The 9,497-nt window shown below is 34.8% G+C and overlaps 1 pseudogene; it reads left to right on the forward strand.

The window, feature by feature from the left end:
* The first annotated feature begins 4,021 nt into the window (after positions 1–4,021).
* On the forward strand, positions 4,022–9,414 carry LOC122135784 (annotated as a pseudogene).
* Positions 9,415–9,497: the final 83 nt, after the last annotated feature.

The raw sequence follows: 9,497 nt of genomic DNA on the forward strand, positions 1-9,497 counted from the left end.
AATATTTTTTTTTTTTACTTTATGTGTTGCATCAAACTGATACTATTTTGTTACAGTCCAAAACTTGATTCAGCAGGATTAAATCGAACACTCACAATGAGGAATTTATTAATCTCTGCAGACAGTGTTTAAAGCTTCTGTGCAATGTGACAAATCAGTCATATCAGGATTCCAGCCATAACAGTAATGAAAGGCTGCTGTGCACTGACAGAATATTGTAATACATATTATGTAATAAAAAATATAAAACTCTCATTTCTCTGGAACCTCTTCTGTACTGTTTCATTATGAAAGTGATTTTCTTTTTCCATTCTTGCTTGTGCCTGCAACAGTTCCACTTTTAAAGAATCGCTAAAATAGACAATTGTTTCTTTCAGTACTAAGCATCTGATATGTCAATGTTACATCTAAAATGACATTACATCTATAAAATGATGTATGTCCTCATAGACATGAGGTTGGTTGGCACAATTTTCATTCTTTGGTTAAAAAAATGTGTGTTTCATGTGTAAACAGGCCGATCCACAAAATAATTCCTACGATTTGTTCATTTTGTTACTAAATTTATGCTGTGGACAAAAACAATTTAATTTGGTTATATACCAGTATATGTCATTTGTGGAAAGAAAGTAAAATACATCTTCACATTAAAGTTATGTGCCAGACGACTAATCAGACAGTTACATCTATATGGCTTAATGGCTTTAATAATGGTTTTAAACCACTATTTTAATCAGTTAACCAGTCAGAAATCAACAAATGAAAAACACAAACTCTAATTTCGTTGTTTTTTTACAAAATCTGTATATTTATTTACCCTCTATTGCACATATTCACTTTTTTCTCTTGTGTAACATGTGCTCAGGAATGGATGGCTTAATGGCAAGCCTGTGATGTTAAAAGAAAGTGAAGCCCCAGGCATAAAAACCTTATTTACCTCCACTTTTTTTTGCAGGATCGATAAGTCATTAAAGGTTTCCTACGACCTTAATAAGACATCCACTGAACTACACAGACCCTTTATATGTATCTCATTGCAGCACTGTGTGTTTATTTTCATGCCTCTAAGCTCAACAAAGCACTAATTTCAACTCAGTGAACTGGATGATGGGATTGATTCAACATCAAAATCTTAAGATGAAACAATTTTGCTTGTGGGTCCCATTCATGCTTTGTACTGCATTGGCCAAGCGGTGACCTCAGATTGGATGTGGGTCCTAACACCTCTTGACAGTAAATGCAGAATGGACGGTCTTTAAGAGAAGTCATGTTTCCTTTAGTGTTTTGATTAGATCAACATGACCTTCAAGTGGTGTGCTTGAGCAAATACAAACACATAGAATCATGTCAAGTGGCATCTTCATTCTCTACAAATTGTGACTCTATTAATGTAAGAAAAATAATAACATATGACTTTCATGACAAAAAGGCCATTGCAACAGAAAGCAGGAAAAAAAAAAAAATCTATGTGCTCTTAATATACATAACTCATGAACTTTTCTATTTTTTCTTTTTTAAATGGGCACATGGGTAACCAAAAGGAAATCTTTTCTCTCTCTACTAAAATAAAACTCTCAATCCCTCACAGTTACACATACAGAACAATAACATTGTCAATAAAAATCATACCATTAACTTCTGTTGTCTTCTTTTTAAAGAAGAAGAAAAGTTGTGCTTGAACCATTTTTGCACAAAAAATGACGAAAAACTTGCTTCTGCGCAGCTTGTTTCAGAACCGAGTTCTGATTGGCCAGTCGCCGTTATTCGTGAATTATCTTAAGTAAAGTTAGATAATTTTAACATTTCATTTGCATTCTAAGTTTTACATAATACATATTAATCCAAAGGGGATATTGGTTTTACTGAGGGGATGCTTTTTGTCTTTTTGCCATCCCCCCTCAATTCAACCCTGCTAACAACATTCCAGTAACATGCTAATCATGCTAGTGTCAGGGTTATTGAGGGAGAGGACCCAAATTGCAGATTGACAAGGAACGGTTTTTGCCAAAATTAGACAAGCACGATAGGACGGGGAGTGGCTTGAACAGTCCCCGACAGTAGGATAGGGCTCATACGCCAGTGCAACAGGCAGAGGGTGGGGGGGGGGGGGGAAGACCGGGGGGGGGGGCATGGGTAAACCCACGAGTGCAGGGAATGTAGACAGGGAGGCTGTGCTAGAGACCAGGACTACAGCATCAGAATTCAAGGGTACTTGGCTATGGAGGTGACAGCCGCTACACTAATGTCAGACCGTCCAAGCCAGGGAGTACCAAGTGGCCAGTGAGAAAGCAGGAGTCAATCACAGAACAGACAGAACTCAGCCAACAAAGCACTAAACAAGACACAATATAACAAAAATAGTTAATAAATACTAATAATATAATAAAATATAAATATTAAGAATAATAATATAATAATAATCATAATATCAAACAAGAGCAAAAGTCAGCAAGACAATGCTATGACCGAGAACAGATAATAAGGGAGCTAGAGACATAACCACAGAACGCCGACTTACCAAAAGTTAATTACAAGGTAAAGACCACAAATACAAAATAAAGTTTTCTAGAAAACTGCGAAAGACTAATTCAAGAAAACTCAAACTCAACAACAAAAACAAGTCAAACTGAAAAACAAGTCAAACTCGAGAAACTAAAAATGAGATCCAAACAAAAGAAAAACTGAAAACTAGACTAAACAGTGACAAGATAAACTTAAACTAATAAATACCAGACTTTAACAGACAAAGAAAATCTCCATTAGTAAAGATCAGCTAGCAAGCTAAGCAAACACTAACTCACACAGCAAAAACGAACCAGCAAACACATGAGGGAAATGAGCACAATAAATAGGAAGGAAAGCACACGACAGAAGGTGAGAACAATCAATTAATGAGTGGCAAAAAAGGACTAAACGAGGGGGCGTGGTAATGTGAAACAAGGGGGCAGGACGAAAGGAGCACATGGCCAACATAAACAAAGACAAGCCATGTGGTCATACACAGGACAAACAGAGAAACACTAAACAAAGACAAAATAGACACAGCTGCCAGGGCAGAACCCTGACAGCTAGATGAATGCTAACAACATGCTTATAACTTGCTAATCATGTTAGAAACATGCTAGCAACTTGCTAATCATGCTAGAATCATGCTAGTAACTCTAACTTTTTGGTCAGGCTTTATCAAGCCAACTTAAAGTTTGTCTTGAGAAACTATTTTTATCTAGTTTTATTATTATTATTATCACGAGTGTTGTCGTTATTATTTTTTTTTTTTTTTCCAAAAAGTATTTCAAAACCATATATTTCATATACCTTGAGTAGATGTATTTGCTGTAGAATACTTGATCACTTTTTCATGTTTTTCGTTCATTCGTATAATTATACTAAACTTTACATGACTTTTATTTCGATAGAAAATAGAAATCTGAGGTCCTGAGTGACATGGATGTTGGTCCGTCACCTGTGTTTTTCTGGAACACAGAAGTTGTCAGTAAGTGAAGAAGTTGTCTGTAAGTTCTTCCGTTGTTTGTCATTTTTGTAAACAGGCTCTGACATTTTCCCACTGACTAGCTGTGAAGTATTAAGAGCGCTTAAACTTGAACTGCATCACTTTATTTTTATGTTTACAGTCATTCATAAGACTTACTGCTGCACTGAATTACCTTTACACTCGTCATGTGACACGATTGTGGTGCATAATGAAACATAACTAAATGAAACATCACAAAATCCATGATCTGTCTGCTCCGGGATTAATCGTACGCCCCTGAATATTCATCACCTACAATTACCCATCAAAACATTCTCAGGTCATCATTTGTTTGCTGCAAACGAGAATCTCTCTGACTCTAGTACATGAAGGTTGTGTTAAACTGGGGCATAACATGACCTTTCAAACTGTTTAGTAAGACTATAAAATGGTAAATGTATAGTCTTTTAAAGCATTTAATTTAGTCAAACTAATGAGCCATGCGATTTTATGCTTTTTTTCTACACGTTTAGGTTCTTATTGAAGAAAATGGGCCGGCTGGATGGGAAAGTGATAGTTCTGAAAAGCTTCTGCTATATGGGGCTTGAGGTATAAACGTTCATTTTATATGCATTTCAAAGATTTCACATCCTCCTTACAACTATAAGTATGCTGCATTTTGCTGTGGTTTATTGACAGCCCTGCATGCCACTTTGATGAGTATAATAAATGGATTTACTTGGAGGGTTTACAATTGCTATGTGTTTTCCTTTTGAATTAAAGCTTGCCATGCAAGGGCTGTCAATATGACATTTTGAGGCTGTCAAGTGTAGATGCAGACTGCTTGGACATATAAAGAAGAATGCCGAAACCAGCTTGAGGGTAGAATGTTTCTAGAATTTGTGACCTATTTCCTAGTTTTACAAGCTATTTTAATATAAAACTGCTATTATTAACCATTAAGGGGTGAATCAAAGAGTGTCTCAGATCATTTAGGCAAATTCTCTATGAGTCAACAGCACGTTATCATCAGAGCTCTGAAGGTGGTTAAGATGCACACCTGCTAGGGGAATACATTTCCATATCAAGTACATTCGAACATTCAAATGAGTATTAAATGAGAGAACCTGCAGATTGAGGAAACACTGTAGCCCTGAGCCAGATCACATGGAGGGTGCAATTTCAATTTTGTGATTAAATGAAATCTCACCAGTGGAGTCTTATTTAAAAGTCTAGATATGGCAAGATTTTATATCAGCCCAACCTGCTGTGTGCACTAACCCTGCTCTATCTGAGCTATAATATATCTGCTATCAGGAGAAATGGATTTGATGAAACTGATTTGATGAAAATTAGCATTACATGAAATGCATGTCTATATCATTGCAAAAAGTTTGAATTAGATTCAGATGTTGAGAAAGATCATGTTATTCATGCATATTGTTGTTCACTGACTTTAACGGTAGTGTCTTCTTAATTGTAACAGGTTTTTGCCAAGGAAGGTGCCCAAGTCACTGCTACAGAAATCAATGGAGACGAACATGCTGGATGGCATCCAGGTAACTCATTGACTGGCTATGTAGTGCCCCCTAGTGGGAATATGTGAGGTAACACTTTACAATAAGGGTACATGAATAATCATGTACTATTGCCTAAATTAATACTTAATTCATCTAATGATTATTAAAGGTATTAACTAATCATGAACTAATGAAGAGCTTGCCTTAACTACAACTGGAGTCACTGGTAAACTAAATCAAACAGCCTCTTTTATTAAGAAGGAATAAGAAATACTCTGACTTTGTAATGACAGTGTCATAATCATTACTGGGTGGCGAAGGATAAATGTGGTCTCCTCATCGAGCGTTGTCTGTTTTGTGTTGGTCTCTTTCCCTTTAAATTCACCCTGCTGTGACTTATATGCAGCTAAATAAATAAATAAATAAAAACTCAAAACCCCACAAAGAATATTTGTAGAACAATTCTAAAAGAAATGGCCAAGCTAGAAACGTGCAGGTAGGGTCAGAACGTTTGCTGGGTGTCAGTACAGTTCACTCTTCATCCAGACACAGGCTGTGATGATCCTGTAACTCCGCTCTCTGACTTCTTGAAAAGCCACACCACATCTCTTAATCGGGCTCAATACTCACTGACATGTGTGTTTGATAGAAGTAAAAATAAATCATGAGCTGAGTTTAGTAAGTAGTTAACAGTTAATTAATTATGATTGTGCCTCCTCAAGTAAATTCATGTCAAAAATAATGCATTAACAAACCATGAGTGATTTTAGTTTATTCATGCATGAATCCATATGACTCCAGTTATAGTTAAGGATAGCTCTTCATTAGTCCATGATAAGGTAATACCTTTAATGATCATTAGTATATGATGAATTAAGTATAAATTTAGACATTAGTACATTATTATTAATGTACCCTTATAACTTATCTAAACATAAACAAGATCCTTATCTGTAATTTCTCAGTTATTCATTCAATTTTTGTCATCTTAATCTTAAGATATCAACTCTGATTTTTGGAAGCAGGTTTGAAATTTTCTACAGAGTTTTGACTCTAGGTTAATTATGCAAATTTGCTCAATTTTGAATGATTCAACAATTATACATAATTTACTAATTTAGTGTGTACTAATTTACAACATATGCTGTAAAATCTTACTGAAAGGAACCCAAGATACTTTTCTGATGACACTAAATAATGAGATTTGAATGTCTGTCAAAATTTTATACATCACTATGCAAAAGCAAGCTTATTTAAATATTTTTTTATTATTTTACTGTTTTTGAAAGAAAGAGAAATTTATGAATTCATGTAATCAAATATACAGTAATTTGTGTTACTCTTTTCTATTTTTTATTTTTTTTTCCTGTGATGGCAAAGCTGAATTTTCAGCAGTCATTACTCCTGTCTTCAGTGTCACGTGATCCTTCAGAAATCATTCTAATTTGCTGATGTAGTTCTAATAAATATTTCTTAATATATTATCAATGTTGAAAATAGTTGTGCTGCTTAATATTTTCGTGGAAACCATGATAAATGTCCTGTCAGGATTCTTTCATGAATAGGAAGGGTCAAAAGAACATTTATTTGAAATAGAAAACCTTTTGTAACCTTATAAATGTCTTTACTGCCACTGTTGAATTATGTTAGTCTTTACAAACAGCCATTTTTAATGATTTTGACATGATTTGATTGCTTTTACCTGAACTGCCTAAAAAAACTCTCAAATCTTAACTCAAGTGATGGACATCTAGTACATGTGTGATTTTTAATTTGCTCAAGCATTATCTTTGATCTTAGAGCGTGTCTATGTAAGACTTTCCCCCAATAAGAGATTTTCAAAGGCTGGTGGGCCTTTTTTAGCCCCCCTCCCCCACCCTTTCATACTGCTCTGCTTTGCAACATAATCTCATTATGTTGGAAATAAATTGCTTTAGTTCAAGGGTGCTTCTCCTCTCAGGCTTCTGTATGATTCCTGGAGTGTTCTTTTATTCCCTTGCTTTTTTAGGGATCAAGACCAAAGTTGTTGATGTTACCAAGAAAGACCAGGTAGAGTCCTTGGCCAAGGACTTTGACTATGTGGATGTGCTCTTCAGTGTTGCTGGGTTTGTATTTCTCATTGAAAGCAGTGAATCTATATCTTCAGCTAACTTTTTTTTTTTTTATATTATATGGTTGTTTCTATTTGTAGTCTATCCTGGCTAGAATGTACCACCTTCTAGAAATCAGGAATGATACAATAGCATGACTATATTCATTTTTAGTGGTCCCTTCTCATTCTTTTTTCTTTGACACAGATTTGTCCATCATGGCTCAATACTGGAGTGAGGAATCGGATTGGGACTTCACTATGAACGTGAATGTCTGTAGCATGAACCTGATGATCAAGGCCTTCCTGCCTAAGGTCATCTTGTCCTTCTCTCTAGGATTATCCCAGAACACCTTATGCTACCTCTTCTTTTTCTGCCCCATTATCCCTGGAAAAGACCTTCGCATTTAAAGATTATGTTTTCATCCCCATCTCGTTTGTTCTTTGGGTTAAGAGTACAAAACAGATCTGTACTATGCGGTTTAATACTTAATCCCTGTGACTGCATAAATGTGTTCAAACGGCAAACCAAACATTTTTTTGTTTATGAAATATAAATGTATGTCAAATAAGTACAATATTTATACATCACTATGTGAATACTAGCTCTTATACTAATGTTCAAGAGTTTGGGTTGATATTATAAAGAAAGAGTCAAAATACACACATCCAAAAAAAGTCTTGACAGGTGCAAGATCAAAGGATAAATCAAATAACAGAAAAAGGATCTGCACCACTGTTATGCTCCCTTTATTCAAAAAGTAAAAAATAGCAACGTTTCGGGCAAAGACTTTCGTCAGGAAAACACACATACAAGCAAAGGCAATAGCTCAATAAATACTCACATATTCAAACAGAGTTCCAATTGATGACACCTGTTAGCAATCAAAGTCAATCAAGTGAACAACTTATTCCTGTGATGGCAAAGCTGATTTTTTTTTTATTTGTTGATTTAGTGCTCAAGTAACATTTCAATTACTATATCAATGTTGAAATTATTTTAAATAGAAATAATTTTTTTAAATATATTTTCATATTTTTTTTTTAGAAATAATGCCTTTACTGTCACTGATGATCAGTTTAATGCACTTTTGATGAAAAACGTATTAATTACTTTAAATACTGAAATTTTGATGGGTGGTGTACATTTGATAAAAGCTACACGAATGCAATAATCCTGTCATCTGATTTGAAGTATATTACTTTAACCAGTCAGCCAATTTAAACAGATTTTTCCCTTATCCATCTCTATATAGATGCTGCCGTGTAAATCTGGTAATATCATCATATGGCATCTGTGGCATCTAGTATCAAAGGTAATAATTATATTCTTTTGCATTTTGATGCTGAATTATAAATGGGCTGCTGTAATACATCATGTTTTATATCAAGATTTGGCCCTTTGCTCTTAATTACATGTGATGATTAACATTGTTCCATGTAGCCCTTGGCATATTATCTTACCCCGTTATCTCCAGTTTGGTTGATGCTGAAATTGGATAAATGCCAGGTCAAGTGAAGTTTGCTCTCTCCTAATTGCTCATCCTTAATTGCATGTCCAGGAGTTGTGAACAGATGTGTCTACAGCACATTTAAAGCTGCCATCATTGGACTGACCAAATCAGTGGCAGCTGATTTCCTGGAACAAGGAATCCGCTGCAATTGTATCTGCCCTGGTATGCTACTTTATTGATTGGTTTCCTATATCTGCAATTGTATCTGCCCTGGTATGCTACTTTATTGATTGGTTTCCTATATTAACTTAAGTCCCTTTTACATACAAAAACGTCCCTGTACTTAATGATTATATTCTGGGAAGCTTCTGTGAAAATAATTTTGCTCACACAAGGTGCTATTTTTGCCTTTAGTACAATAGATTTTTTTTTTTTGAATGAGTAAAATTTTTTATTTTGTATTTTTTTTATACAAAACACTAACCAAAGGTTTTTACTAACAACAATTAGTAATCATATAAACAAACAGTTCAGCATGTTATTCTATCTGTCATAGCGTTTCTGTTTTTAACCTGTTAGGCTTTTAAAGACTTTATGGCCAGACAGAAGACTGGTAGATTGTGCACTTTAGAGGAAGTGTGTTCTTGGCCTCAGATGAGGTGAGTCTTTGTCCATTGCTGTCATTTTTTGTTTTTATATATATATATATATATATATATATTAAGACACACCATGTGGTATTGCAAAGTGGTGTTGCCTTTTAACATTTCACTTGGATTAAAAGTATAGCTGACTATTTAAAAACAATCAAAGGATTTTTTACAGTCTGCCTATGTAACAGGAAGAGAAGCCATCATTGATGGAGGATTGAGACTCTGAGGATGATTTGTTATATTTACTAAATACCTTTCACATACGATACATGCATTTTGACTTCCAGAGAAACAGTCACTGGTTTTCCT

The sequence above is a fragment of the Cyprinus carpio genome, chromosome B1 (genome assembly GCF_018340385.1).
Source record: "Cyprinus carpio isolate SPL01 chromosome B1, ASM1834038v1, whole genome shotgun sequence".
Classification (NCBI taxonomy): Eukaryota; Metazoa; Chordata; class Actinopteri; order Cypriniformes; family Cyprinidae; genus Cyprinus; species Cyprinus carpio.